Genomic DNA, 22,008 nt, shown 5'->3' on the forward strand with positions numbered 1-22,008 from the left:
AGCAGTGAAAAGGGCAAAGGATAAATACTGGAGGGAATGGGTTGGTATTTCAAAACCTTGCTACCCCTTAGAGGATTTTCACTGCCTGATTTAAGGCTTGCAGTAAAGCTACGGTAATCAAGATCGTGCCGTACTGGCATAAGAATGGACAATGGATGGGGCGCCTGGGTGGCACAGCGGTTAAGCGTCTGCCTTCGGCTCAGGGCGTGATCCCGGCGTTATGGGATCGAGCCCCACGTCAGGCTCCTCTGCTATGAGCCTGCTTCTTCCTCTCCCACTCCCCCTGCTTGTGTTCCCTCTCTCGCTGGCTGTCTCTATCTCTGTCAAATAAATAAATAAAATCTTAAAAAAAAAAAAAAAAAAAAGAATGGACAATGGGATCAAGGGAAGAGCCCAGAAGTAGACCCACACACATCTGGTCCACTGATTATCAACGAAGACACCAAGGTCATTCGATGGGGAAAGGAAAGTCTTTTTAATTTTACATGGTGCTAAAACAACTGAATATTCATATATTTAAAAATGAGCATTGACTCTTACCTCTCATCACGCTCAAAAATTATTTTGAAGAGGATTACAGACCTAACCACACAACCTAAAACTATGTAGTTTCTAACAGGGAACAGAGGAGAAATTTTTCATGACCTCAAAGAAGGCAACATTTTCTTGAACAGGTCGCAAAACTACAAACTATTAAAAAATTGATACATTGGACTTCATCAAAAAAATTTTAAATCAAAAGACACTGTAAAAAAAAAACAGACAAGCCAGTCTACAAAGAAATATTCACAAAATATATATCTGACAAAGTTCTGGAATCCAAAATATATAAAGAATACCAACAAATCAATAACAAAAAGACAAAAAAAAAAAAAAGAAAGAGAGCAAAAGACTTGACCAGACATGTCACAAAAGATTGCAAGTGGCCAGTAACCAAATGAAAATTGCATAATGTCTTTGTGTTAGGAAATGTGCAATAACATTTCACACCCACTGGAATGGCTAAACTTAAAAAGAGCAACAATACCAAATGCTGGTGAGGACATAGAGAAACTAGAACTCACACATTGTTGGTGGGAGCATAAAATGGTACAATCATTTTGGAAAACTGTTTAGCAGTTTCTTATAAGGTGAAATATACAACTACTCATGATTCACCAATTCCATTCCTAAGAATTTATTCAAGAAACATGAAAACACATATTCACCGAAAAAATTGTCCAAAAATGATCACAGCAGTTTTATTCATAGTGGCAAAAAACTAGAAACAACCCCAATTTCCATCCGTAGGTGGGTACATAAATAAATAATGTTTTCATCATATAACGGAATACTACTCAGCAATGGAAATGAATAAACTATTAATAGATGCTACATGGCTGAATGTTATGTTGAAAGAAAGAGAAACACAAGGAGTACATATGGGATGATTCCATTTTTATGAAGCTCTAGGACAGGCAAAACCGATCCATGATGATAGAAATCACGACATTGGTTGCCCTGGGATGGGGGTGGGGAGACTGACAGAAAAGTTCTGGGGATCTAATGTTCTGGAAATCATCATCACATGGTGACTATGATTATAGTTAGGACTGAAAAATTAAAAAAGGGAAACACAGCAACTTCTGGGTGAAGGGAGTATGCTGTGACCATACTGGAGCTATGGTTACACAGGTGTGTGCATCTGTCAAAACTTGTCAGATTTTACACTTAAGATCTATGCGTCTCCCTGTAGGTAGAATACACCTCAATAAAAACCAAAAAACAGTCGCCACGGTTTGGGGGGAGGGGGAAATGGGGAGTTGTGTTTAACAGGTATGGAGTTTCAGTTCTGTGAAATGAAAAATTATGGAGAGTGGTTGTACAACAATGTGGATATACTTAACGCAGCTGAACTGCACATTTAAAAATGGTTAATAAGTCCGGCCACAATGGCCAGCACCCTGCTCACTTGGCAGACATTCAGCAGAACGTGGAGTCGGGGGAGGGGGTCTTGAATTTTCCAGAGGTTGTGACCTTGCTCTCTGCTTCCATCACGGCTATACCTGTGCACTCCGCGTGACTCTCCTCCTCCCGCCCCAGCCAGGTGTCATGGTGGCAGGCGTGGGAGGTGGCGTCGGTGGAGTAGAGAAGTGAGAGGGCGCCATTGTGGACGTGAAGGTTCTTTGTAGGGCGGCCTGGCTCTGGGGCTGAGGAACATCGTAGACCCTTTTAATTTCGGTCTCTGCCCACCTTGTGGACAGAGAGAGATGGAGCTGGAAGGTTCAGGAAGCCTCTCCCACGAGCCCATTTTCTGAGAACGGGGCCCTGCAAGCCCAGCCGGTACCCTCATACCAAGAGAAGGCCCCGCCTCAGGTGTGGAGGGGCCCAAGGAAGGAAGAAGGTGAGGGGACGTGGTGAGCCCCTGCACTGGGAGGCCTAGCCCGCTAGCCTGGACTCCACAGATAATGCCCTACACGGTCTATGGCAAGTCTATCATCTGTTTAAAAAAAACAAAAGTGTGTAGTGCAGGAGCTAGCTCAGGGCTTTCTAGACTGAGCTCCTCAGCACTGGCTGGGACGCCCCTCTGGCTCTGCCTGTTTGGGAACCGGACCAGGGCAGGGCTTAAGGCCCAGGGGGCCGAGGCGAGCCGATCCCCCACATGTGGCTGCTGTCCAGGCCCGCTGTGTGGCTGAGGAGTGATGCAGTCGGTAGAATGGGGGTGGGAGCAGCTGTGGGGCCCAGATGCGAGGAAGGCAAACAGCAAGGGCACCCTTGAGAAGCAGCGAATCATGAATCATGCTGTTCATTAACTTGAGCTAATTAGGAGGCAAGCATGAGGGCCACGGCGCTGGGCTATTTGCTAAACCCTTATTTTTACAGTCCCCGCCTCCCCTGCTGACAGGGCCCCCACCTCGTCCTCAGTCCTGAGTGCCCTGGGGCAAGTGCATGCTTTGGGGGTACTTGCCTTGTGAGAGAGGGAAAGAGAGCTGGCATTTACGAAGCATCTCCCACAGGCCAGGTCTCCGTTAAAGCTTTCACAATGGTTGTAGCATTTGCTCCTCGATACCCTGGGAGGTGGGAGTCATCACTCCCATTTTGGAGATGGGGAAACTGAGGCTTAGAATGGGGAGAAGACTTGCCCAAGTTCTCCTACTAAATTAGGCATAGCCTCTGCCCCCTCATCTCACTGAAGTCACTCTTACAAGTAAGACTGAAGATTCTTCTAGATTTTCTATTCTGACCCCTCCAATTCTGGCTGTCACCCATCCTAATGACTAACCTCCAGGTCCTTCTGATAAACCTCTTCCCTTGCTGGAGATGGAAACTCCCTCCACGGAGACAGATTTCCAGGGCGTGGCTGAAGAGTGCTCCCCAGGAGAGGGAAGGTGGGGTTTTCATCCTTCTGAAATAAATGTGAAAAATACAGGTAAGAACAGCAACCACAGTGTGTTGCAGAGATAGATGGAAGGATGAGCTTAGAAAGTACTAGAGCCTGAGGGGGCCATTATGTCTGGGGTACAGGGACCAAGGTAGGGGGTGGTGGGGACAGGGAAGAGGCACGCATTTTTTTCCACAGGCATTTACAGCTGGGGCGATGGTGCCCACCAGCTGCCCTGTGTCGGGGAGGCCGCTCCACGAGTCTAGGCTCCGAAGAGAGGTCTGGGCCGGAGCTAGACGTCAAGTCGTGCTGACAAGAGCTCCCCCAGGAAGGTTTGCTCTCGGCACCTCAGAGCCCACCACAGGAAGCTGCGAAGCTGTCGGATGAAGGAAGTTGTAGCAGGTGCCCTTGCTGGGCCTGGGCGCTGGTGACACGGGGAAGAGTCCAGGGACCAACCTCTCTTCCAGGCCCCACCCTGTGCCACGCCGAAGTCTGGGGCTTCCAGAGTCTCACCCAGGGCTGCTAGACCACCTGAGATTCGGGAGCTCTTTTTTTTTTTTTCCCACCGCAGCTCCTCAGGCCAGCCTGCCCTTGTCTTCCCCGCAGCCTTCTCATTGAGGCCTCTGATTCCCCAAGCCCATTTCTAAACTGGAAACCTCCCAGCGAACAGCAGGACCCGGAAGGTAAGACTGCAGGTGCACGCACAGGTAGGTCAGCCGAGGTTCTCCTCGGACCCACTCCCACACGCCCACCAAACTAATCTGTGCCAAAAGGCACAGGAGATCGGAGTCTGGAAAACAGCCAAGTGTCCCCTGACACTTGGAAAACAGCCAAGGGTCCCCTGACTCAATGGCAAATGGACAGCACCTTGAGTTCACTTGGCTGTTCCTTGGAGGATTGATTTGGTCCAGAAGTCCTTGAGCTGCCAGAGAGCTCAGGTGACAGCCCTGCGCACGGAAACCAGGCAGGCCCAGGAAGCCCTCTCTCCTGCCAACAGGGCTCAGCCCTGGAATGGACAGGGCGGCTGAGCTGCAGCTGTGTTTGCACAGAGAGAGCCAGAGGTGTGGGGGACGGCCAAGGCGTGAGGCCCGCCTGCCCACGATTCCCTGGTGACCGCAGAAGCCCCTTGCTGTCGAAAATCCCGGGGAAGGGGTTAGCTGGGGGAGACGAGAACCCAGCTATGATTCTGGCCTATTCTACCCCCTCTGCAATGGGCTGGAAACCCTACGAACTTGCATTCCTTTTCCTAATACAATAGATTTGGGGGTTAAAAAGCGTTAGCGTGATGTCTTTTAAATATTTAGAAATATTCCCCACCCCTACCACCAAAGATGAATATTTATTTTTTAAAAATAAACACTTGGCAAAGATGTCATGTGGTGCCCCTCACACAGGTGACTGTTGTGCAAGCCAGCCCGCCCACCGGCTGTGGGTGGGGACCTGCCTACAGCTGTCGCCCAGCTCCTAACAACTCCTCAGGGCACACCCTGCTCATTAGGCCCCAGCCACGCCCAGCCGCCCAGACTCCTGGTTGAACCAGAATGCCAGGAGCGGGCGGTGGCTCCTTGAACCCTGAACAATGGGCTGTGAGCAGTTAATCCAGGCCCATGGCCCGAGAGCTGGGTGCTGGAGCTCAGGGGCTCCCTCAGCTATGCCCAGGAAGGGCCCATGGGGCCTCCACCCTGGCTGGGCTCCCGTCTCCTTGGGGGCCAGGGAGCAGCAGGGGCCCCCAGAGGGAGCCAGGCAGAGCTCTAGGCAGTAAAAATAGACATGTGTTTAGAGGTTGCCTCCCTCAGTGGAGGGTTGAGCCTGCAGACATTATCTCACTCCTGCTCAATGTCCCCCCAGGCAGGTAAGGGATGGGACTTGTTCCTGCTTTATAGCTGGGGAGCCCAAGCAGAGAGCACAGGCAGGCAGAGAGAAGAGGCCTCCCCGGCACAGCCTAGCCTGCCTGGAATGTGGCCCCAGCTGGGCAAATACCCTTGCAGGCCCATCTTCCTGACCCCTGTGATAGGTGCTGCCCTCTGGGGGTAGGGATGTGCCCCCCCAAAACAGGCTGACTGGCTCCCAGCCACACCTCAGCTTGCACCCCCCCAGATAACCCAGACCTGGCTCCCCTTCCTCCAGGGTCTCCCCCCCACCCACCTTGTTTGCAGCCCGGCCGCCCTCGGGGCACTGTGTGGCATGAGGAAGGACTGGGCTGCCCAGCCTGGCCCCACCTGGGAAGTACATCTCACGGGTGCTTCTGCTAACTCAGGATAAACCGGATTGGGGTTAGGCAGGTGGCAACATGCTGCTATTTGTGGAGGCTCCTGGCCTTTATGCTCCCATGACACCGGGAGGGTGAGGGCAGCAGCCACTGCCCAGCCACGGACTTGGGCCTGCCAGGGAGCCCAGATGGAGTCGCAGGCCACAGGCTGGAGGCCCAGAGTCTGTCCGGAGCCATGGGAGCTGCCAGGAGAGAGCCCTAGCCTGGAACACAGGAAACCCCAACACAACAAACACAGAAAACCCAACCCGGCCACTACCCGCCCGAGGCAGACTTCCCCTCCTGGGGCCTCATCTGTCCAATGAGGGGGTTGGATTAAATGAGATCCTCTCACTTCATAATTCCTCCACTGTCATTAGGCTGTGTTCCCTGACTCTCCGTCCCTCCATTGCTTCTCTTAATAAAACCCATTCAAGTTGGGGAATTAGAATTAACCTCTGTCTAAATTAAAGGCCAGGCAGGGAGTGATGGCAGAGGCTGGGCAGGTGCAGCCCTGGGCAGGCAGCCCTGGGGCCTCCTGAGAAGAGTGGAGAGCCGACTGCAAGCCCAGGGACCCTGCCTCGCACCTCCTGCCCAGTCCCAACCCCAAACATTGACTTTGTGAGGCTTACCCACTCTCCCCAGGTCTCCAAAGCCTGGGCTAAGGCACTTGGGCCAGAGTCCTCCCTGGAGATGTGAGCACAGAGGCCCTGCAGGGGTCATGCAGGATGGGGGCCATGAGTCCTCAGTAGAGAGCCCCTCGAGGTGCCAAGGACCAGCCATAGGGCTTGAGGAAAAGTCAGAAGTCCTCTTAAAACCAACTCTGCTCCTGACATTCCTCCACTAGGAAGGCCCAGATCAAAGCACTTCCAGGCTCTGGAGGCCCTTTTACCTACCCCTTGAGTTGGCTAATCATTTGTAGAGGGTGTTTTGGTTGACAAAGCATTTTCCTAGATGTGCTGTCATTTGATCCTCATAGCAACACAATGAAATATTTTCTGATTTTATAGAAGGCAAAACTAAAGCTCAGAGTTTAAGCAACTTGCTTAAAGGATCCCAACCAGGAAGTGGAAGAACAAGGACTGGGAGCCTGGTGGTCAAGTTCCAAGAACAGTGCTCTTTCTAGGACACCATGTCCTTCTCTCCAGGCCCTAGGGACCCAGAAACCTTCCACTGGGACTCAGACAATAGACTAAGGTTCTCCCAGCTAGCAAGGCTACATGTCTGCTATGTGTCTGCAGTCCAAAGGGCCCAGAGAACTGCCCTCCTACTGCCCTGGGCCCTTGCCCAGGTCCACTGAGGACAGTACTGCAGTTTCTCTGTAGCAGGTCTGAAACTCAGGGCAAATATTCCCTGAGGTTTGAAAGGATTGGATTTTTCTCCTGCTAAATCCTGTGATATTCTTTCTTAGAGGAAGTGACCCGGCAGCTGCCTTCAAATCTCTGAAAAGCCATGAGAAACAGGGAATGGCCATCTTCTATGGGGACCGTGGACAGAAGGATCAGGAAACAGATGGAACACAGTGTAAGGAAGGACCATGTAAAGATGAACTCCCAGGCCATGAGAACTTCCTGGAGATGTAACTGGCTGCTTTGTAAGGTCCCGGTCACTGGAGGAGTTCACACAAATACTAAGTAACCATTCTTTCCTGAAAATGTTATATGGGAAACTCAACCCCTAGAGTGCTAAGTGGGAAGAATGGACTACAAGATATTGACACTTCTTCATACCAAGAGCCTATGACAAAGTGAGAATTATTTCAGCTTCTGTTTGCACCTCAGAGTCCCCCGTATGAGCACCATACTGGATCAAGACAGTTTTTGCTGAGTGTCTCTATTGCCTCCTGTGACAGACTGGGATGGAATGGAGGGAAGGGGTCAAGAGGTAGGGATGGGGGTGAGTATGGTAGCCCCCAAACCATAGCAAGGTCTGACATGGGAAGGTTCTTCTGGAGCTCCATGCTCTGAGTGTGTTGAGGCCATCATTATTTGGCCTCCCTAGAGGTAACTGGGGCATTCCCATTGATTTGGGCAGCTAGCCACATATCTGCCTAAGCCCATGGCAGCTGTCCCCTTTGCCACAGTGACCAAAATGACTTATCAGGCCAGGACAAGCCCCGCCTTGGCCATGAGTGTTGGCCAGCTACCTATGTCCAGGAGATAGCTGGCTGAGTCATCGGCCATTTCTTTGCAGCTGGCCTCGATCTTTCACATTGAGGAAGAGTTCTCTTGGGACAACTGAGTACCTGGAATCTGGAATGTGGACTTGCAGGTGGAGAGGTTTGGCACTAGCATCCCAGGACTATCCATGGGATACTCCAAACTACAAAACTGTCTGCCACAGCTCCCTGAGGGTTAGGAGACACCAGACTACCCCCCTCCTCCAGAAAGTCTCATAGGATTGTGCTCAGTTGATGAATAGAAGGCGGTATACCTTCCCACCCCCACCATCTTCTATGGACACCTACCTCCTGCTTGGTTCTTGGTTTTTGGTTTTCCCCTGGAAGCTTGTACTGCCAACATGGAGAGGTTGGGGATAGGGGCACCCAGGCTTGGCCCAGCCTGGCCCATGTTCTTCTAGGAGTCCCGGGAGCTGCTCCCACTCATTCCTTCAATGTTCCTTCAATTCCAGTCAATGTTTACTGAGTACTCATGCACCTGCAAACCAAAAAGAACAATCACCTCATAGAAAAATGGGCAAAGTATACGAACAGGCAATTGCCAAGCCTGGCCTTGCACTGATTTGCTGGGAAAATTTGGGCAAGTAACTTAACCATTTTGTGACTGTTACTTATCTGTAAAATTAGGATAATAATGGTTCCAATTCACTGGGTTACTGTGGAAAGTGAATGGGATCATCCACACATTACGGGTGGAATTGTGTTCCTCACAAATTCATATGTTGAAGCCTAACCCCTAGTCCTTCAGAATTTGAATTTATTTGGAGCTAGAGCCTTTGAAGGGGTAAGTAAGTTAAAATGGGGCCATTAGAGTAGGACCCTAATCCAATCTGACCCATCAGTATCCTTAGAAAAGAGGAAGAGACAAAAAGATGGGCACACAGAGAGAAGACCGTGTAAAGCTATAACAAGACGGCCATCTGCCAGCCAAGGAGAGAGGCTTCAGGAGAAACAAACCCTGTGGGCACCCCGATCTTGGACTCAGCCTCCAGAACTGTGAGAAAATACATTTCTGTTGTTTAAGCCCCCCAGCAGCCCTCGCAGACTAATACAGCACGTCAAGCACTAGAACAGCATCTGGCGTATAGTACATACTCAATAAGTACCAATTACTAACTAAATATTACTGTTGATCTCAGCTGTATACACACCACATGAATTTCCTATCGCTGCTGTAACAACCACAAACTTATTGGCTTAAGACAGCACACTTATATTACCTCACGGTTCTGTAGGTCAAAAATCCCTTTGGGCTAAAACCAAGGGTTCTGCAGTTCCTTCTGGAGGCTCCAGAGAAGAATCCATCTCCTTGCCTTCTCCAGCTTCTAGAAGACACCTGTCTTCCTTGTCTAGGTCCTTTTCTTCCCCTTTAAAGCCAACAGTGTAGCATCTTCAAATCTATCTTTCTCTGACCCTCTTGCCTCCCTCTTATAAAGACCCCTATGATTATATGGGGACCACCCAGATGATCCAGGATAAACTTCTTGTCTCAAGGTCCTCAACTTAGTCACATCTGCAAAGTCCCTTTTACCACAGAAGGTCACATATTCACAGATTTGGGGGATTTGAACACTTACAACTTAGGGAGAAGGGGCATTATTCTGCCTACCACACATACAATCTATCATTAAGTGACAAAGGAAGCCACGGAACAATACGTAATAGGTTAATCTCATTTATGTAAGATGATACTAAATCAATTTATACAGACAGAAACTCAAACTATTGACTGTGAGAAATTCTGGGGAGGGACTTGGCGTTTCTACATTTGGGGTATTCTTTTTTTTTTTTTACAGTATGCACATATTCATGCATTACTTGTGGAATTTTTAGAAATTTTAAATAATTCAAAGAAAAAAGGAAGAGATGTGAACTCATCCTTGTGGAGCCGGGTCTAGAGACATCAAACAAATTCACAGCATCAAAACCTCTCGGTAAGTGTTCTGAGAAGTGTGAGCAGAGCACGCAGCAGCTGGGGTGGGGGCCCTCACTGCCTGAAGTGACACCTTTGCTGAGTTCTGAAGAAAGAGAAGGAGTTTCCCAGGTAAAGAGGACGGAGAGGAGTGTCATGACAATGGGCCTAAAGGGGCACGACTTGGCCACACGGCTGAGGCCAGGCCCATGGAGGGGCGATGGGCAAAAGGCAAGGAAGCTCGCACCTGCTGAGCCCCGAGCTGCCGGGTCCTGTGCTGAGTGGTGCTGTGGGCATGTCCTCATTGGATGGAAGGGAACCAAGTCTGTGTATGTTGACAGAAGAGAGGGTCTGGACTGGATGGGAAAGGGCACGGGAGAAGGTGGCGGGTGGCTGGGCAGGGTCTGCTCCTGGAGTGCCTGACGCAGCCAAGGAGGGGTGAAGGTAGGGCCAGTGCTGGAGGCAATACTTCCCTCACCCCACACCCCACTTCTGGGGGCCCCATTCACAGCCTCAGCCCCCAGGCAGGTGCAGGTCGCAGGTCAAGGTCTCAGGCAGCCATTCCAGGTGCTGAGGGTGCTTCCAGGCCTGAGCCCAGACCTGCTGCCTCAGGGCTGACTCTAGGTCTCCACATGGTGCCCAAGGCAGCTGGCCACAGACCTGGCCCAGGCCATCCCGGCAGCAAGGTGACCACACTAAACCATTTCTTGTCATCCTTTGGGGCTGCTCTCACAAAACGTCACAGGTAGGTGGCTTATGAACAACAGAATTTCTTTCTCACATTTCTAGAGGCTGGAAGTCTAAGATCAGGGTGTCAGCATGCCTGGGTGAGGGTCCCTCTCTGGGTTGCAGACTGCTGACGTCTTATTGTGCCTTCACATGTGGAAAGGGGGCGACGGGGATCTCTGGGGACCCTTTTATAAAGGCACGAATCCCATTCATGACCTCATCACCTCCCAATGGCCCCACTTCCTAATACCACACCTTGGCAGTTAGACTTCAAAATATGAAGTGATGGGGGGACACCGATATTCAGATCACAGCACCCCTGAAGGGTTCCCAAGTGGGATGAGGCTGAGTCTGCAGGCAGAGGGGCCCCAACCTGTGGCCTTCTACCCCGTGGGCTTGTCCTGACCTGCAAAAAACATAGCCATGTCCCGAAGATGTCACTGCAGACATGACAGGAGGCACCCATCAGCGGCCAAGGGGAGAGGTGATGGGGTGCGTGGGACCAGATGAGGCGGTGGCCAGGGGCATGCTGGCCCAGATGATGGGCTCAAAGCTCTGCTCTGCCAGTTTCAAGCTATGTGACTTGGACAAGTTACTTAACCTTTCTGGGCCTCAATCTCCCCATCTCTACGGTGGGGTAATGATAGAATCTGTCTCATAGACGACTGTCTATGAAGTTCCCGGAACAGTGGAAGCATAGGGAGGTCGGCTGCTTAAGGGCCAGTGGTGATTTCTGTGGACTCCCCATGATGTCCCAGCTGGGCCTAGCAGGCAACGGGTCCCTTCGGGGTCTCCGCACTACCATGTCTCTACCCTCAACCAGCCCCTTGCTCACACCTGCTCCTGGGGCCCAAGGGGTGGCCCAGGGAAGGGAAAGGAGTGCTGCCTCTAGGGGTGGGGAGTGGCCCTGGGGTGGGAGGAGAAGGAGGAAGCAGGGGTTCCAGAGTAGCAGAGACCCCAGCAGGGAGGTTTGCCCGGGGCAAAGACTGTTGCTCAGCAAATGGCTGGCTTTGGGGTGTTAGAGAAAGCTTTACGGGAGCTCTGTTTCACAGCGCTGAGGTGTCTGTCATGGTCTCTGGGGCTATTGTGAAAAGTTCCAAACAGAATTCTTAAGTCACTTTAACCAGACAGAAGATCTGTGTGCCAGGCAGCACTTCGGGGAAGGCGGGGATAGGTGGCAGCAAGTCAGGGAAATGCTGAGGACTCTGGGTCCCCTCGGGGAGGTCTCTGGCTTTGGGACATTAAAATTGCTCAAGGAGAGGAGAGGCGTGCTGATGCCTTGGAGCCCAGCTACCTCCCACAGGAGGCCCTTCTCGCACAGAGCGGAGAGGGGTAGAGCCTCAGGACAGAGGCGCTCAACAAAACCATCCTGGTGTGCAAGTCAGGGGCAGAGCTGGGAAACAGCAGCACTTGTGGTTTCCTAAGTCCATTGCCCGATGAGAGTGAGGGGCATCGTTCAGGTGTGAAATGCAGGCATTCAGTTCACCCGTGGGTTAGGGATTCTCAGAAAAGGCTTGACCAAGGCAGGGGTGGAAATGATTGCAGAGGAAGCTCGGGCCTGCCGCAGACTAGCTACGTCGCCTTGAATGACTTGCTTCTCTCTGGGCTCCCCCTCCCTCGTGCTGTAATAAGGAAGGATGGCTGCATAATGATAGCGTTAATCATGATGCGGGGCTCACTATGTCTGAGTCACCTTATGCGTGTTATCTCACACAACCCTTCCAACCCTGGGCAGCAGGTATCTGCAGCCTCATTTTGCAGATGAGAAATGGAAGTTTGGGGAGGTTAAGTAACTTGTCCAAGGCCATTCAGCTAATGAGAGACCCAGCGCAGGCTGAAAGCCCAGAACAGCTGCTAACGCCACTCTGAATCCCTCCGGGTCAGCTCTGCACCCCATCCTCTGTGTGAAAAATCAGGGGAAGTGACCTGGGTGTCATTGTGCTCCACCTTGGTGCTGGCCAGAGAGGCCATGAGGGCCGGGCTCTGCACCAGGAGGGCAGGAACCGGGAGGGGATGGCCCCGGACCGCCACCAGGTCCTCAGGGCAGAGGCGAGAGCCCCGGCACCTTCACTACACGCACGCTTCGTTCTGTGCTCACACGCCTGAGAAGGGGCACTGCCTTGAGTTTACCCTGAGCTCCTCTTTCCAAGAACCCACACACATCCTTTACACGGCAGCTTCTCAGTCTTCCACTTAAGACGATAATAACTTCCATGGAAACCTCTCCAAAAGACCTTTCCAGCCAGGGCTCAGGACCATCTCAGGCAGGGGATGTCATCACCATCATCAACATCATTTTCACAGTCCACTGAGGCAGAGAGGTGGCCAAGAGCAGGGGCCGCTGTGTCACTGATAGCTCTGCAAAGACCAGCTGGGTGGCCTTGGACAAGTCACCCATCTGTCCGCCTAAGCTTCCCCACCTATAGCCTGGGGATGGTTAGAAGGACTAAATGCAGAGTGGATGGGCAGAGCAAGCACTCAATGATGAGAGCTTTTTCATTTTTTTCCAGGTCCCTTTTTCAAATAAACGATTTTTTTAGGGCAGTTTTAGGTTCATGGCAAAACTGGGAGGAACACGCAGAGATTTGCCATGTAGCCCATGGCCCCCCACACACACAACCTCCCCAACCGTCCACACCCCGACCAGAGCATCGCAGCTGACCACGAACCTGCGTCAGTCACGTCAGCCCACAGACAACATGTCATTGTCACCCAAAGCCCATAGTTTACATTAGGGTTCACTCTTGGTGTTGTAGGTCCTGTGGGTTTGGATGAAGGTAGAATGCCATGTCTCTCCGTCATTACAGCGTCACACAGAGTAGTTTCACCGCCTAGAAAACCTCTGTGCTCCGCCTAGTCAGCCCTCCCTCCCCTCTAACCCTTGGCAACCGGTGATCTTTCTACTGTCTCCATAGTTTTGCCTTTTCCAGAAAGTCATGTAGTTGGAATCATACAGTATCGTAGCCTTTTTGGTTTGGCTTTTTTCACAGAGGAAGAGGCATTTAAGGTTCTTCTGTGTTTCTTCATGGCTGGGTAGCTCATTTCTTTAGTGCTGAATGATATTCCATTGTCTGGATGGACCATGGTTTATTTTTCCATCCATCAACTGAAGGACATCTTGGTTGGCAGTTATGAATAAAGCAGCTATAAACATCTGTGTGCAGGGTTTTCAACTCATTCGGGTAAAAATACCTGGGAGCACTCTTGCCGGTTCAAAAGAGAATGTTTCGTCTTGTGAGAGGCTGTCAAACTGTCTTCCAAAGTAGCCGTGCCGCTTTGCACTCGCACCAACAGTGACTGTGGCTTTTATTTTTATTCAGAAATTAAAGGTGCCTTCCTTAAGATTACACAGCCATTAGTTGGCAGAACAGGGACCAAAAAGCAATCCTTCTGGTTCCGCACTGTGGGCGGTTTCCCTTTGACATTGCCCGTCAGCTAGACAAGCCGATCTCCTGCCCTCACAAACACATTCACACTTACTCACCATTGCTTTTGAAACCTGATTCTTGGTGCAGATGTATCCCAAAGGATTCCTCTTCTGCCCCGTCCAGGAAAGCCCACTGTCTGTCTGGTTCCTGTATCTGAGAGGCTTGTGGTGCTCTTGCCCCAGGCCCAGGTGCATACAATGGCCGGTGTCCAGTGTTCCAAGCTTACCTGTACCTGGAGGAGAACAGGTGGCTCTGAGAAGCCCTTCCTCCTCTCAGAGCCAATCCAGCCAGCCCCAGAGTCCTAGGAGTCACCGTGCCCTCATCAGGGACTTGCAGAGGAAAAGAAATGGCCCCTACACCCACCCCATAGTCCAACTCCAAGGCTGCCTGTTCTTCCTTTCTTCAGAGGTGAAATTCACATAATGTAATCAATCATTTTAAAAGTGTACAATTCAGTGGCATTCAGTACATTCAAGATGTTGTGCCACCACCACCTCTACCTAGTTTTTAAAACATTTTCATCACCCGCCCAAAGAAAACCCCACACCCACTAAGTCGTCACTCCCCCTTCTTCCTTCTCCCCAGCCCCTGGCAACCACCATTTGCCTCTTTGGGGTTACCTATTCTGGTCATGGAATAAACAGAATCTGTGTCCGGTTCCACACACGCTTCTCAGACCACACTTTCTGTAACTTCCTGGGGAAGGAGGAGGAGGAGAGACCTCTTTCGCTGCCTTTGCCTCTGACCCTGCCCCCCCCCGCCGCCCACAGTGTCTTTGATCCAGTCAATCCATTCTATTTCTTTCTCTTTTATTTGTTGTGAGCAAAGGACTTGTGACGGTTCCTAAATTCATTCAACAAATAGTTCATGAGCTAGCAGGGGGGACAGGGAAACAGTCATTAAAACAGTGTGATCAGACAATGCTATGGATTTTTCAGAGAGGCAGGGGAGACCGTATGCAACCCAGCCTCAGGGTGAGGGTGGTCAGGGAAGAGAACAATGAGGCTGGGGCCCCCATCTGTCTTGTTGTCCTGTTTCCTCAGGACTTAGTACAGTTCCTGGCACATAGAACAGGATGAACGAACAAATCAATCAACCAATTAAGGGACAGCTCTCAGATAAGAGCTGAAGGATGAATACAAATGGCCTTAGCGTATCTGAAGCCTCTTAGGCAAAGGTTCCCCAGCTTTGTACACTGAGAGACAGCTCGGTCTAGATGGATGTGGAAGGGAAGGGGGAAGCAGGTGGGAGGAGACGAGGCCAGAGCAGGCAGGACCTTGGAAGCTACATGAAGGAGCTTGACTTTCACCTGAGTGCAAAGAGGAAGGCTTTTAAGCAGATTCGCATTCTAGAAACTCATCTTTCTAATACAGGTTAGAGATGATGGTGATCTGATGATGTGCCAGGAGGACAGAACAGACATCATTCTTGTCCTCCTCCGGCTGATGTTTCCATGGGAAACAGAGGTACTTAATATATCATTAAAATAATTAATTCAATAGTCACAAGGGCACAAGGTGTTCTGAAGGATGTCCTGAAGACAGTGACTTTTAGATGGAAACCTGAGAAATGAACAAGATTTGGTTAATTAAAGAAAGGCAAAGAGCTTTCCAGACTACACGAAAGCTTTTAGAAAGGTCCTGAGCAAAATGTGCTAAAGGAACTGAGAAAAGTCTAGTGTGACTGCTATACATGGTGTGAGGCTGGGAGTTTGATCAGATGGGGTCGGGAGATACATGGGGCTCAGACCCCAAAGAACACTCTTACACATTTTGGACTTACCCTAAGTCAAATGGGAAGTCTTGAATGATGTAAGCAGGATCCGATTTTGAAAAATGGAATAACTGCATTTCTCTTTTGTGTGGCTGTGCATGTGACCTTCTTCCTGGTCACTGCAATCATCTGCTTGCTTTGAAGTGAAGTTAGGATTAGCAAAGAAAAAAAAATGTGAAGGAGATAAGTACTACTTAGCTTCTGACATCGAAAATAGAATTTTTTCAGCCAGACAGTAGTCTTGAAAGACAGTCATTTGTTAAGAAATAGGGTATTCTGGATGTCTTGAACTTCCTCTTTAAGACATCAAGAAGCAAGCCTGACAGAATTGATGGCAGAGCTTTACTTCAGGAAGAAAACAGAGGAGAAAGCCCTGCTCTTAGGTCTGGAGGATACTGGGGAGGAGGCAAGAGAGGAAGCAAGTGTGGAAGGAAGTCAGGTGTGTGTCCTAATCACCCCTCTTCCATTTAAAGTCCCAAGCAGAGGTGTGTTAGATTGGGGGCGGGAGGAGGCGATTTCTGTACGCATCTAGAGGCCGTCACATCAAAGTAAACTTCCGTGTGGTTAGGCATAAGGAAGGTTTGAATTTAACCTTATCTGTTGTGGTTATGAGTTCAAGTCCCATGTAGGGTGAACTTAATCTTCTTAAGCCATCCTGGGCTCCCATGTTACAATGATGGCTACACTAGATCTTTTGCTGTGGGTTTCATACGTGTAAGAAACTAACCAGAAGCAGACAGTTTGAAAGTCTAAGGTTTAAAAAAAAAATGCATTGAACAAGTATTCACTACGGACTGTTTTTTAACAGCTAGTTCTAGTACAATCCCTGGGTCCCAGAACCTATAGCAGCAGCAAGTAAACTGTGAACTGTCTAAGGCTCCCAATGCCCATTTCAATCAAGCATAACTGTGGGGGATGATGGACCAGGAAGAACCTTCCAGAAGGAAAAGCCCAGAGACAGACAATGGACAGAAGAAGTCTTCCCAGAGAACAGAACAGGGTCTGCCAGAGGGGCTAACCAAACCTTTTACTCCACTGCCCAGGAGGGAGGCCTTTATTCCTTCAGCCTGTTAGCAATGGATCATTTTTAAGAACCAGTGCCTCATGTGCTCCCTTTTCTGAACGGTGGTCTTTACCGCAATTACCACGTTCCCATTCCACCTGGTATAGCTACACCTGAAGCCCATGGAGAGGATTGCACATCCCCTAATAATCCTGAGCCTTGATCTGTATGAGGTTTTGGGCTTGTCTCCCCTGAGGAGGGAAGGGGATAATTCAATACATCGGAAGAGGGGAGCACATGAATTTTTGGGTGGCCCAAGGGCTGGATATGGCAGAGACTGCTGATTGGTTTCTCCAGTACCCATTCTCCCTTTCTTCCTCCCCAACATAACCCCCAGTTTTATTACTAAGATTATATTTAAGATTGTACTTCTCAGACTCCCTTGCAGCTAGCTCTGGCCTTCGGAGTAAGTTCAAGCTAATAAACTAGAAACAGAAGAGTCATAAGGTTTCTCAAGGAAGGAGTCAAAATAAAAGTGGGGGGGCGGCACCTGGGGGGCTCAGTCGATTAAGCTTCTGACTCTTCAGGTCGTGATCGCAGCTGGGCGTGGAGCCTGCTTGGGATTTTCTCTCTTCCTCTGCCTCCCACCTCTGCTCGCATGCTCATTCTCAAAAAAAGGGGGGGAGGAATTAAGGGGGTAAGGGATACCCCTCTTTATCCCTTCATATTGCTTCTTGGAAAACAAATGTAATGGCCAGAGTTTGCTGGAAATTCGGTCATGGGAATTAGGGTCACACCGTGGGAATAAACAAGAAAGAACAGCCGGAGGACCCTGGCCCCTGACGACTTCATGATACAATCAAACCATACCTTCACCTCTGGCTCCAGACTGTCGTAGGAGAGAGTAAAACACTGCGTGTTCAAGGTTCTGTTCATTTGGGTTTTCGGTCACAGGCAGCTGAAAGGAATCCTAACTGATAGATCTCTAGGCGAGTTTTTGAGCAGGAGACTTACATAATCAGTTGGGTGGTAGGATTCCAGATCCTACAGCAGCAGGGAACAGACTGTGAACACACCAAATCAGTTTGGGCAGCAGTGTGCAGAGTGGAGGTGGCTGTAGGTGTCCTGGCGAGGGGTGGTGGCCCGTGTACGAGGATGGTGGCAGCAGGGCTGGCTAGAACATTCAGATTTGAAACCTGCCTAAAAAGTGAGAAGGACGGGGTGGGGTGCTGCCCTGAGATGGGCAGTGAGGAAGAGTCGAGGGTCATGCGCAGGAAGAGGGAGGCAGAGGAAACAGCAGACCCAAGAAGGAGTCGGTAGCAGGGCCGGCTGCTGTGCAGTGGTCCAGGGAATACAGGCTGCGCCAGTGGGGTTTGGTCATAGGGAAGCAGCGGCCAACTGTAGGGGAGCCAACTGCAGGGGTGTAAGGGAAGGGGGGGTGAGGAAGGAGCCCACCGAGGGAAGATATCACCCCCTCGGCCCTCTGCGGCTGGGAAGCTGCCCTGGGAGGAGGGGTCCAGGAAGGTTCTTGACGTTTTTAAGATGGGTGAGACTTGCCCTCGTTTCATGCTGGTGGGAAAGCAAGGGGTCCTTGGAGAGGAAGGGGAGGACACAGGCTCCCGAGGCTCCCTGAGAACATGGACCCCATGGCAACCAGAGCTGGGCGGTGTGGTGAGCTGGGGGGGGGGGCGGTCAGGAGAGAGCGTCTCTGCTAAACAGCTGAAGGAGGGAAGGCGGCAGACAAGCTGATAGGGTTGCAGATTTAGTGATGACAGGGTGAGGAGATCCCCTTCTGATGGCCTCTGTTTTCTGCGAAGTGGCCGTGATGTCATCTGTGGTAAGTGAGGGGGTTGGAGAAGATTTGAGAGAGAGAGGTGGCAGTTTGAGCACCCCCTTTCTGAGGAACACGAAAGAGAACTGGCCAGGAAAGCATAAAGGGTGAGGCTCAGGCCAGGCTGGAAGCATGCACTAGTGGCAGGACCCGTCTGCAAGGCTGTGTGGTTTTCTCCAGAAGGATATTCCTCCTCTGGGTCTCCTGGCCTGCCTGGGCTCCAAGCTGCAAGCCCACCTTCGCCCGCAGCAGCACGTGCGCACCTGCAAGTCCTGAATTAACATGCTCCCCACCCCCACCCCGCTCCTCCTCTGGCCCTCCTCCTCCTCTGGGTTTGGTTCCTGGAACCAGATATCTTGGACTCCCCAGGAGCACCTTCTTGCCATTCTGACCGCACTGCGAGCTCTGGCGGTCTCCCGTGCTGTAGTCAGGGTCTCCTCCCTGCTCGTCCCAGCCTCCTTCCTTCCTTTCCCCACCCACCGCTGGCCTGCACAGCTGGTGCCTCCAGCTTCCTCGAATGAGACCATCGCTGTGTCACTCCCCATTCAAAACCACTCTGCAGCTCCCAAGACCTCAAAATAAAAGCTCTCATTTCTGCTTACTTTTGGGATCTTGGCTTAAGTGCCACAAGTTCTGGGAAGTTTCCCTAGATCAGAGGAAGTCCCAGGGGTACCTGCACCCGTGACGCCTTCTAAGTCTTCTTTGAGACTCAGTAATTACTCGATCCCCTGTCGTTAACAATGGCAGGGAGTGTGTGTGCGCGCATGCGTGCGCGCGCACGCGCACAGGCGCATGCTTCCTTATCACGTCCATCTCCCCAACGTTGCCTGTCTGACCAACTAATGACAAAAACGAAGCCTGTCGGGTCCTTAGGATCTCAGGTTAAATTTCCATCACCCCCTAAATCAGCCCATGCTTCAGATACTGAGGACGTCTTCCCAGGCCCCGGAGCTGCCCCCCATTTTCCCCTCGCACAAGGGTCTTTGCTCAGACAGCTCCCTCTGCGCACGTGCTTGTGCAGACGTGTACTGCCCCCCCTTCTAGCGCAGGGCCCTCCTGCTGTGGACTTGGCTTTGAAACCTCCACCTGCCACAGGCCAAACCCCAGACCAAATGCCCGCCTTCCCCATCCTTTCACTCCCATCAGGCGAGAACCTCGAGGGAAGCTTCTAGTCTGTAAGTAACTGATACATCAAATGAAAATATTTGATCGTGGAGCAAAGAACGGCCTTCTATAACACTTGTATAAATAGTGTCCTAGACAACTGTGTCCCCAGTGGTGACTTTCATGGTGTCACGCACTTAGTAGGGACCCAAAAATATTTTTCAATGAATAAGAGATTTTCTCCCTCATATCCGTGGGAATATGGTGGTGACAGTCTCCGTCTACACATCGATTTTGAAAATGAATTTAAATGCCGTTATCCTGTGTTTACAACATGAAAAAGACATCTGTTTTCACCAGTGAACAGAGTCTGTCTTTTCAGGTTTATTCCATCTTTACTTGAGAAACAAACGCACGCCTTATGCAGTGGATCAAGGTAGCGACTGTATTTGCCAGTGTAGCAGACACGCCACTGTGTAAGGGAAAAGGAATTTCTCCTGGAGCTGATAATTTCCAACACATTCAGTAACATTTGTCTCCCGGCTTCTGAGCAAGACCATGAATGTGGAGCCATCTGAAACCTACAAAACACTACAAGGGGGCGATTATATTGCTATTCATACTTATTTATTTAACGTGCTGATGTTTCCCGATTGTTTTCTAGTTCAAAAAACAGAGTCATTGGGATTCTGAAAAATATTGCCTAATTATAAATCCATGGAGCCAGAAAGCAGATAAGCAGATCGGTGCTTGCCAGGAATGGGGGGGGGGCGTGGAGGGAAATGGGGAGCAATTGCTTGATGGGTCGGGGTTCCTTCTGGGATGAAGAAATGTTTTGGAACTAGACAGGAGTGTGCTGCACGGCTCTGTGAAGGTCCTAAAGCTCGCTGGATTGTTCAGTCTGAAAGGGTTGCTTTTAGGTTACGTGAACTTCACCTTAATTTAAAAAGTCACATATGATTTAAATAAGACTGAATATTTTTCTGAATGTCCTACAAGACAAGGCAGGGCTGTATTCTAGAACAGCCCCAGATCGAAGGCCCCACAGCACCCTGTACCTCGCCTTTAGATAAGGAATGGGCCCCCCGCCCCCGTGTCTAACCAGGGCCGCGGCCTCAAAGTGTCCTTGGAGACCCCCAGCTGAGCACCCTTACAAACCAGGTATTGGCTTCCCTTTGTTGCTCCTTGGTTGACACCAGGACTTGGTAAGGTGCGTTTACTTTGATGAAGGACTTTTCTAGCTCCAGAGATGGAGCCTGTGGCAGACTTTATTTTTTCCTTTAAATGAATGGAATTTTCCGGTGACAACAACCCACAGACTGTGCATAGAATCCCCGGACACTTCACTGGGCCATCTGTCCACCAGGGCCCAGTGGAGAGGAAGGAGGAGGAGCCTGCCCACAGGGCAGAGTCTTGGGCTAGCAGTCGGTCTCCACTTGTGGCAAGTCCGACAAAGGCAAGGGCTGACTGTAAAAAGGGTGGGTGGACTTGTCCAAACAGCTCACAGCTTCTCAGGAAACAGTCCTTCGTTGTCTTGTTCAGGGAGGAACAGACTGCCTGCCAGGATGCAAGAGCAGTGTTTCGGACCAGGAGCTGACAGGGAGGGGAGGCCATCTGCCCTCCTCCTTGCTGGGGCCTGGTGGGCCAGCAGGGTCTGGGCTGCTCGTGCACAAATATCCCCTCCATCCTTTAAACACATGGGGCCCAAAGGGAAATCATACCTTCCACTTCAAACATGGCACTGGAGCCCAGAGCCCAAGGGCTGTCATAATCAGGGTGCCTCAGTCAACTTTCTAACCAAAGTCCATGGGTTTTAACCACCTATGTTTCCTCCCAACTTTAGCACTTCATACCTTCTCATATGCCTTCCCATACATGGTGCCATTCGAGACACAAATGCCGCTGACCATCTTGGAAAATACCAGCTGCAGGAAAAATTCCTTTTCCTTCATGGTGCCCTGAACAGAGAAAGCCTGGTGACAAAGTTCTGTGCACCTGGGGACTCTATTTAGGTCCAGCAGCAGAGGAGAGCCCCAGGAATCTGTCACCAACACATCTTTCCCAGGGGGAAAGGACTCTACCTAATCCTTGAAACTCCAACTTTGCTGGACATGTCATCAATACAATTTACTGTCAACCCGGGTCACTCAACAGGGGTTGGACCAGGATAGCCTAGATTTAGCAGTGACTGCAGAATTCCCTCCCAGACCCTGGTAGGTCTGGGGACCCAATGGTGGTGGCCCCTTACTGCTTTTCTCAAAAAAAGGGGTGCTTGGGTGGCGCAGTCAGTTAAGCGTCCAACTCTTGGTTTCAGCTCAGGTCATGATCTCAGGGTCGTGAGATCAAGCCCCGCGTCGGGCTCCATGTTCAGCACGGAGTCTGCTTAAGACTCTCTCTCCCTCTTCCTCTGCCCCTCCTCCTGCTCTTTCTCTTACAATCT

General features: G+C 50.7%; 1 long non-coding RNA gene across 2 annotated transcripts in view; it reads right to left on the reverse strand.

The window, feature by feature from the left end:
- Positions 1-21,903, reverse strand: part of LOC109491249 — a 33,706-nt gene extending 11,803 nt beyond the window's left edge. Inside the window, exons 1-5 of one of the 2 annotated variants that reach the window (XR_004625053.1) lie at positions 17,184-21,903; positions 15,640-15,766; positions 13,914-14,089; positions 8,077-8,266; positions 2,046-3,385 (exon numbers count right to left, since the gene is read on the reverse strand). This is a non-coding gene — a long non-coding RNA (uncharacterized LOC109491249). The remainder of the gene's footprint in view (positions 1-2,045; positions 3,386-8,076; positions 8,267-13,913; positions 14,090-15,639; positions 15,767-17,183) is intronic. The other variant, XR_004625052.1, reaches the window with a different exon arrangement.
- Between the last annotated feature and the right edge of the window lie 105 nt (positions 21,904-22,008).

Source organism: Ailuropoda melanoleuca, chromosome 4 (genome assembly GCF_002007445.2).
Source record: "Ailuropoda melanoleuca isolate Jingjing chromosome 4, ASM200744v2, whole genome shotgun sequence".
Lineage (NCBI taxonomy): Eukaryota > Metazoa > Chordata > Mammalia > Carnivora > Ursidae > Ailuropoda > Ailuropoda melanoleuca.